Genomic DNA, 9,396 nt, shown 5'->3' on the forward strand with positions numbered 1-9,396 from the left:
AGTTTATTACCGCTTCATATTATACGACACACTTTGTTTTCATAATTGAACAAATTATGTGCGCAAACTATATTTTAGGTATCACTTCATATTATACGATACAGTATGTTTACATAATCGCTACAAATTATATGCGCGTACTATATTTTAGGCATCATTTAATATTATACGACGCACTATGTTTTCTTAACCGCTACAAATTATATGTGCGTACTACAGTTTAGTTATTGCTTCATATTATTGGATTTGCTATGTCTTCTTAATAGCCACAAATTATATGTACGTACTATATTTTAGGTATCACTTCATATTATACAATGAACTATGTTTTCTTAGTTGCGTCAAATTATATGCGCGCACTATAGTTGAGTTATCGCTTTATATTATACGAAGCAGTTTGTTTGCTTAATTTCTACAAATTATATGCGCGTACTATATTTTAGGTATCACTTATTATTACACGACACGCTATGTTTTCTTAACCGCTACAAACTATGTGCGCGTACTATATTTTAGGTATCACTTTATATTATACGACTCGCTATGTTTTTCTTAATTGCTACAAATTATATGCGCGTACTATATTTTAGGTATCACGTAATATTATACGACGCGCTATGCTTTCATAATCGCAACAAATTATATGTGCGTACTACAGTTTAGTTATCGCTTCATATTATAGGATGTGCTATGTTTTCCTAATAGCTACAAATTTTATGCACGTACTATATTTTAGGTATCACTTCATGATACGACGAACTATGTTTTCTTAATTGCTTCAAAATATATGCGCGCACTATAGTTTAGTTATCGCTTCATATTATACGATGCACTTTGTTTGCTTAATTGCTACAAATTATATGCGCGTACTATACCTTAGGTATCACTTAATATTATACGACGGGCTATGTTTTCTTAACCGCTACAAACTATATGCGCGTACTATATTTTAGGTGTCGATTCATATTCTACGACGCACTATGTTTTCATAATCGCTACAAATTATATGTGCGTACTATATTTTAGGTATCAATTCATATTATACAACGCACTTTGTTTTCTTAATTGCTTTAAATTATATTCGCGCAGTATAGTTTAGTTATCGCTTCATATTATACGGCACACTTTGTTTGCTTAATTGCTACAAATCATATGCGTGTAGTTTATTTTAGGTATCACTTCATATTCTACGATGTACTATGTTTTCTTAATCCCTACAAATTAAATGCGCGTACTACAGTTTAGTTTTTGCTTCATATTATAGGATGTGCTATGTTTTCTTAATCGATACAAATTATATGCTCGTACTATATTTTAGGTATCAGTTCATATTATACTACGCATTATGTTTTCTTAATCGGTACAAATTATATGTGCGTACTATATTTTAGGTATCATTTAATATTATAAGACGCATTATGTTTTCTTAACCCCTACAAATTATATGCGTGTACTGTATTTTAGGTATCACTCAATATTATACGACGCACTATGTTTTCATAATCGCTACAAATTTTATGCGCATACTATATTTTAGGTATCACTTCATATTATACGACACACTATGGTTTCTTAATTGCTTGAAATCATATGCGCGTACTATATTTTAGGTATCACTTCATATTCTACGATGCACTATGTTTTCTTAGTCGCTGCAAATTATATTGCGCGTACTACAGTTAAGTTATTTCTTAATATATAGAGAGACGCACTCTGTTATTCACGTGCGAGGATGAGGACGCAACTTTGCATCTCCGCTTTCTTGATCCTCCTTTTATCGTTATTTCTGCTCTTCGAGGCTTTCAAGTCGTTTGCAAGGGTTTCTAATGCCACTTTGTTAACGGTTAATTTAAAGCTGGATGCGAGGCACTATCCTGGCCGCAGAAATCTATTCCGTACCACTCGATACACTAGTCAAAGAAAACTACCTTCATCTTACAAGTTAATGGCGGGCTTGCATCTTCTCAATGCTACCTTAATCGTTTCGTCTCTAGTTGTACTAGCTGGTGATGTGAGTTTGAATCCTGGACCTAGTGGAAACCACTACGGGCTCGACGATCTTCCGATAGTACGTGGTTTTAAAACAGCCCATTTAAATGTGCGGAGCATTGTCAACAAGATGGATGACGTTCGCCTTCTACTCCGTAACAAACATTTTGATATTTTCACCGTTTCCGAGACATGGCTAAATTCCTCCATAAAGGATTCTGAAGTGAGCATTCCTAGCTACACGCTGGTTAGACATTACCGAACCGGGAAACGGGGCGGTGGAACAGCAATGTATGTGCGTGATGGTATCCCCTACAAGCATCGAATGGATTTGACTGCCGAAAACATTGAAACATGCTGGGTTGAAGTTAATCGTCAAAAATGCAAGAGATTGTTTGTCGGGTGTGTATACAGACCACCAAACGTTTGCTTCGATTCGTTTATTGATCAGCTGAATAATCTGCTCATAGAATTACCAGCAGAGTCTGAAATCATTGTTTTGGGTGACTTTAATGTGGACTTTTTGGCCAGAAAAAGTGATCCTGCATGTAAATTAAAACGGCAACTTCAGCAATTTGCATTAAATAATGATCTGGAGCAGTTAATTAACACCCCAACCAGGATTTGTGAACAAACAAGAACAGCCATCGACCTTGTCTTTGTTAACAACAGTCACCGTATTGTCGAGAGCGGGGTAATCCATTCTACAGTAAGCGATCACTCTATTGTGTTCTGCACTATGAAATCAGGTGTCCCTAAGGCCCCACCTAGGACAATCGAGTACCGTTCTTATCGCAACTACGATAAAGAATCCTTCATTAGAGAATTGAAAGAAACTGATTTGGGTATTGTCGATGCCAAAGGTGATGTAGATTCAGCCGTGGACATGTTTAACACCCTTTATACTGACATTGCGGACAGACACGCCCCCATCAAGAAGACACGTATTAAAGGTATAAAAACACCTTGGATGACATCAGACTTAAAGAATGCCATGCGTGACCGGGATTATCACCACAAGAAGGCAATAAAGACAAACTCAAAATACCACTGGGAGATGTTTAAGAAAATCAAAAACTTCGTCAATAAGCAGGTGAAAAAATGTAAAGCCGACTATTATTCAGACCAAATTGAACAGAACAAAGGTAATCCTAGTGTACTTTGGAAGACATTTAACGAAATCACCTCAAGAAAGTCCAGTCCACAGGTCACCTCCATTGAGTCAGACGGCGTCTTGTACACTGATAATGAATCTAAAGCAAACCTTTTGAATACGCATTTCTCCCTGATCGGTCTTAAACTGGCAACCAAAATCAAAGAAAAGGTTCAATCTGTGGTCAGTAATGCTACTATGTGCTTCTCGCCTGCTGGAAGTACCGCCGAAGAAAATTCGTTTTCTTTTTCATATATCACTGAATTGTTCGTTCTCAAGCAGTTGAAGGGTTTAAAAACTAACAAAGCCATAGGATTAGACCGCATCAGTGGTAGATTGTTGAGAGACTCTGCTGATTGTATAGCACCTGTTCTGACTAGACTATTCAACCGGTCTCTTCAGACAAGCGCCTTCCCAGCAATCTGGAAGCAGGGTAAAGTAACCGCTCTGTTTAAAGCAGGAGATCGCACTGACTGTAATAACTATAGGCCCATTACTGTTCTCCCAACGATTAGCAAGATTCTTGAACGGGCTGTGCACATACAGCTGTATGGTTACTTGTCTGAGTCCAAACTGCTCACCCAAAACCAATTCGGTTTTCGCCCTAAACTGTCTACTGTAACTGCTCTCGCCCATTTTACCGACAACATTCTTCAGAGCTTAGACAGCGGCTGTATGACCGGTGCAGTTTTCATAGATCTTTCGAAAGCATTCGATACAGTGGATCATGAGATTCTTGCAAGAAAACTCAAGTCTATTGGTGTCTCTACCCAAGTCGAAAAATGGTTTGTGTCTTACCTGAATAACCGACATCAAGTAACATCAATTGAAAACTGTCTGTCCCCTTCTCACGAAGTTTGCGTTGGCGTACCGCAAGGGAGCATCCTTTGTCCACTTCTATTTCTAATCTACGTAAACGACCTCCCACACTGCTTGGAGTACTGCAAAGTTGTCATGTATGCAGACGACACTGTGTTATACTATAGTGGGAAAAGCTGCCACGAAATTGAATCGCATCTAAATGCCGACCTTGGCAAGTTAGCCCATTGGTTTGATAACAATTACCTAATTTTAAACACGTCCAAATCTAAGTTCGTCCTGTTTGGCAGCAATCGTAAATTGCAAAGTTGCCATGATGTCAAGCTTGTTATGGATAATGTTTGCCTCGAGAATTCAGATTCAATCAAGTACCTTGGCGTGATAATTCACAAGAACATGACTTGGAATGAGTAAATCGATTCATTAATTACCAAAGTGAATCAAAGGATTGGCCTATTGAAACGTATCAAGCCTCTGTTACCAGTAGATGCACGGATTACACTGTGTAACACTTTGATTAGTCCCCTTTTCGACTATGCTGATGTTATCTGGGGTGACAAAGATAACACTACACTTATGGGCGATTTCCAGATTCTGCAAAATAAGGCAGCAAAAGTTATCCTTGATTTGCCTGGCTATGCCTCATCCACCGATGCACTCAAGTCACTTGGCTGGCCAACCTTGTCCCAACGTCGCCTTGTAAATAGATACATGATCACTTTTAAGTATATTCATGGACTTGAAGACTATAATGTTAATATTCTTAAGAACAGCGACATCCATTCCTATAATACCCGGAGAAAGAATGATTTCCGCCTTTACGAGTACGAACTAACTACGGAAAGAAGACACTCCTTTACCAGGATATTAAGGAATGGAACCTTTTAGAACAGTCTTTCAAAGACATAAAATCGTTTTTAATTTTTAAGCAACGTATCAAAGAGCGTGTTTTTAGCTAGTCTTTAATTCTTATTTCCTATTTTTATTTCTTATCGCTGACTTTGTATTTTCTACTTTTAAGTAACTGTAATTTTTAAAAAAATTGTAATTTTTAAATCATTCCTTAATCTACAGGGCCCCACTGAATATCACTTTCGTGATGTGGGCTCCCTGTATAAAGATTGTTATTATTAATATTATTATTATCATATTATAGGATGCGCTATGTTTTTTTAATCGATACAAATTATATGCGCATACTATATTTTAGGTATCACTTCATATTATGTGACGCATTATGTTTTCTTAATCGCTACAAATTATATGCGCGCACTATATTTTAGGTATCTCCATATTATACGACGCACTATGTTTTTTTAATTGCTACAATATATATACCACCACTATATTTTAGGTATCACTTTTTATTATACGATACACTATGTTTTCTAAATCGCTACAATATATATGCGACCACTATATTTTAGGTATAATTTCATATTATACGACGCACTATGTTTTCTTAATCGCTACAAATTATATGGGCGTACTATACATGTAGTTTAATTATCGCTTCATATCATACGACGCACTTTGTTTTCTTAATTGCACAAATGATGTGCGCATACTATATTTTAGGTATCACTTTATATTATACGACGCACTATGTTTACATAATTGCGACAAATTATATGCGCGTACTACAGTTAAGTTATCGCTTCATAATATAGGATGCGCTGTTTTCTTAATTGCTACAAATTATATGCGCGTACTATATTTTAGGTATCACTTAATATTATCGACGCACTATGTTTTCTTAACCGCTACAAATTATATGTGCGTACTATATTTTAGGTATCACTACATATTGTACGACGCACTATGGTGTCTTAATTGCTACAAATTATATGCGCATACTATATTTTAGGTATCACTTCATATTCTACGACGCACTATGTTTTCTTAATCGCTACAAATTATATGCGCATAGTATATTTTAGGTATCACTCCATATTATACGATGTACTATGTTTTCATAATCGCGACAAATTAGTTATTGCTTCATATTGTACGACGCGCTATGTTTTCTTAATTGCTACAAATTATATGCGCGTACTATATTTTAGGTATCACTTAATATTATACGACGCACTATGTTTTCATAATCGCGACAAATTATATGTGCGTACTACAGTTTAGTTATTGCTTCATATTATAGGATTTGCTATGTCTTTTTAACAGCTACAAATTATATGCACGTACTATATTTTAGGTATCACTTCATATTATACGACGAACTATGTTTTCTTAGTTGCTTCAAATTATATGCGCCCACTATAGTTGAGTTATCGCTTCATATTATACGACCCAGTTTGTTTGATTAATTGCTACAAATTATATACACGTACTATATTTTAGGTATGACTTAATATTACACGACGCGCTATGTTTTCTTAACAGCTACAAACTATATGCGCGTACTATATTTTAGGTATCACTTCATATGATACGATGAACTATGTTTTCTTAATTGCTTCAAATTATATGCGCGCACTACAGTTTAGTTATCGCTTCATATTATACGATGCACTTTGTTTGCTTCATTCCTACAAATTATATGCGCAATCTATATTTTAGGTATGACTTAATATTATACGACGAGCTATGTTTTCTTAACTGCTACAAACTATATGCGCGTACTATATTTTAGGTATCACTTCATATTAGACGACGCGCTATGGTTTCTTAATTGCTACAAATTATATGCGCGTACTATATTTTAGGTGTCACTTCATATTTTACGATGTACTATGTTTTCTTAATCGCTACAAATTATATGTGCGTACTATATTTTAGGTATCAATTCATATTATACGACGTAATTTTTTTTCTTAATTGCTACAAATTGTATGAGCGTACTAATATCTTAGGTATCACTTCATATTATACGACGCACTGTGTTTTCATAATGGCGAGAAATTATATGTGCGTACTACAGTTTAGTTATCGCTTCATATTATAGGATGTGCTATATTTTCTTAATAGCTACAAATTATATGCGCGTACTATATTTTAGGTATCACTTTATATTATATGCTGCACAATGTTTTATTAATTACTTCAAATTATATGCGCGCACTATAGTTTAGTTATCGCTTCATATTATACCACGCACTTTGTTTGCTTAATTGCTACAAATTATAGGCGCGTACTATATTTTAGGTGTCACTTCATATTTTACGACGTACTATGTTTTCTTAATCGCTACAAATTATATGTGCGTACTATATTTTAGGTATCAATTCATATTATACGACGCAATTTTTTTTTCTTAATTGCTACAAATTGTATGAGCGTACTAATATCTTAGGTATCACTTCATATTATACGATGCACTATGTTTTCATAATTGCGACAAATTATATACGTGCACTATAGTTTACCTATCGCTTCATATTAAACGACGCACTTTGTTTTCTTAATTGCTACAAAAAATATGCGCGTTTTATATTTTAGGTATCACTTCATATTATACGACGCACTGTGTTTTCATAATGGCGAGAAATTATATGTGCGTACTACAGTTTAGTTATCGCTTCATATTATAGGATGTGCTATATTTCCTTAATAGCGACAAATTATATGCGCGTACTATATTTTAGGTATCACTTTATATTATATGCCACACAATGTTTTATTAATTACTTCAAATTATATGCGCGCACTATAGTTTAGTGATCGCTTCATATTATACCACGCACTTTGTTTGCTTAATTGCTACAAATTATAGGCGCGTACTATATTTTAGGTATCACTTAATATTATACGATGCACTATGTTTTCTTAATCGGTAAAAGTTATATGCGCATATTATATTTTAGGTATCACTTCATATTATACAACGCACTATGTTTTCTTAATCGCCACCAATTTTATAGCGCATACTATAGTTTAGTAATTCCTTCATATTATAGGATGCGCTATGTTTTCTTAATAGCTACAAATTATATGCGCGTACCATATTTTAGGTATCACTTTTTATTATATGACGCACAATGTTTTATTAATTACCTTAAATTATATGCGCGCACTATAGTTTAGTTATCGCTTCATATTATACCACGCACTTTGTTTGCTTAATTGCTACAAGTTATATGCGTGTACTATATCTTAGGTATCACTTAATATTATACGACGCACTATGTTTTCTTAACCACTACAAATTATATGCACTTACTATGTAATAGTTATAACTACATATTATACAACGCGCTATGTATTCTTAAACGCTACAAATTATATGCGAGCAGTATATTTTACGTATCACTTCATATTATACGACGCACTATGGTTTCTTAATCGGTAGAAGTTATATGCGCGTATTATATTTTAGGTATCACTTAATATTATACAATGCACTATGTTTTTTTAATCGCTACAAGTTATATGCGTGCACTATATTTTAGGTATCACTTTATATTATACAACGCACTATGTTGTCTTAATCACCACCAATTTTATAGCGTGTACTATAGTTTAGTAATTCCTTCATATTATAGGATGCGCTATGTTTTCCTAATACCTACAAATTATATGCGCGTACTATATTTTAGGTATGACTTAATATTATACTACGCACTATGTTTTGTTAATCGCTACAAGTTATATGCGTGCACTATATTTTAGGTGTCACTTCATATTATACAACGCACTATGTTTTCTTAATCGCTACAAATTATATGCACGTACTATAGTTTAGTAATTGCTTCATATTATAGGACGCACTATGTTTTATTAATTGCTACAAATTATATGCGCGTGCTATATTTTAGGTATCACTTCATATTATACGACGCACTATATGTTTTTTTTAATTTGTACAAATTATGTGGGCATACTATATTTTAGGTATCACTTGATATTATACGACGCGCTATGCTTTCTTAATCGCTACAAATTATATGCAAGCACTATATATTACATATCACTTGATATTATACGACGTACTATGTTTTTTTTATCGGTACAAATTTTATGCGCGTACTATATTTTAGGTATTACTTAATATTATACGACGCACTATGTTTTGTTAATCGCTACAAGTTATATGCGTGCACTATATTTTAGGTATTACTTCATATTATACAACGCACTATGTTTTCTTAATCGCTAGAAACTATATGCTCGTACTATAGTTTAGTAATTGCTTCATATTATAAGATGCGCTCTGTTTTCCTAATTGCTTCAAATTATATGCGCACAGTATACTTTAGTTATCGCTTCATATTAAACGACGCACTTTGTTTGCTTAATTGCTACAAATTGTTTGCGCGTATTATATTTTAGGTATCACTTAATATTATAATACGCACTATGTTTTCTTAACCGCTTTAAATTATATGCGTGTACTATATTTTAGGTATCACTACATATTTTACGACGCACTATGTTTTCATAATCGCGAAAAATTATATGTGCCTACTACACTTTAGTTA

Source organism: Pavona decussata, unplaced genomic scaffold (assembly GCF_977016875.1).
Source record: "Pavona decussata unplaced genomic scaffold, jaPavDecu1.1 SCAFFOLD_374, whole genome shotgun sequence".
Lineage (NCBI taxonomy): Eukaryota > Metazoa > Cnidaria > Anthozoa > Scleractinia > Agariciidae > Pavona > Pavona decussata.